Below are 376 nucleotides of genomic sequence, written 5' to 3' on the forward strand. Positions count from 1 at the left end.
AAACAAAAATCTTGCTCTGCCAAACAAGCAATTGGGTCTTTTGTCTTTCTTGAATCGGACTACTTGGACACGACAGAAAAAAATTTGCATACATAATGGTTCATTCACATTTGTCTTATTACAATGTGTTCTGATTTCGAAAGATCAATATTTACATACCTATTTCCATATTGGCACATAATGGTTGCAAGACAATCATAGATTCATAATTAGCAAGTTCATTCACATTTGTCTTATTATAATATGTTCTGATTTCGAAAGATCAATATTTACATACCTATTTCCATATTGGCACATAATGATTGCAAGACAATCATAGATTCATAATTAATTAACTTGCTACCTTCCCATCTGTCTTATACACGAAGTCATATAA

This window comes from Azolla caroliniana, unplaced genomic scaffold, assembly GCF_043228905.1.
Source record: "Azolla caroliniana isolate FFs.n. ecotype wild unplaced genomic scaffold, voAzoCaro1.0.p SCAF_2, whole genome shotgun sequence".
NCBI classification, from domain to species: domain Eukaryota; kingdom Viridiplantae; phylum Streptophyta; class Polypodiopsida; order Salviniales; family Salviniaceae; genus Azolla; species Azolla caroliniana.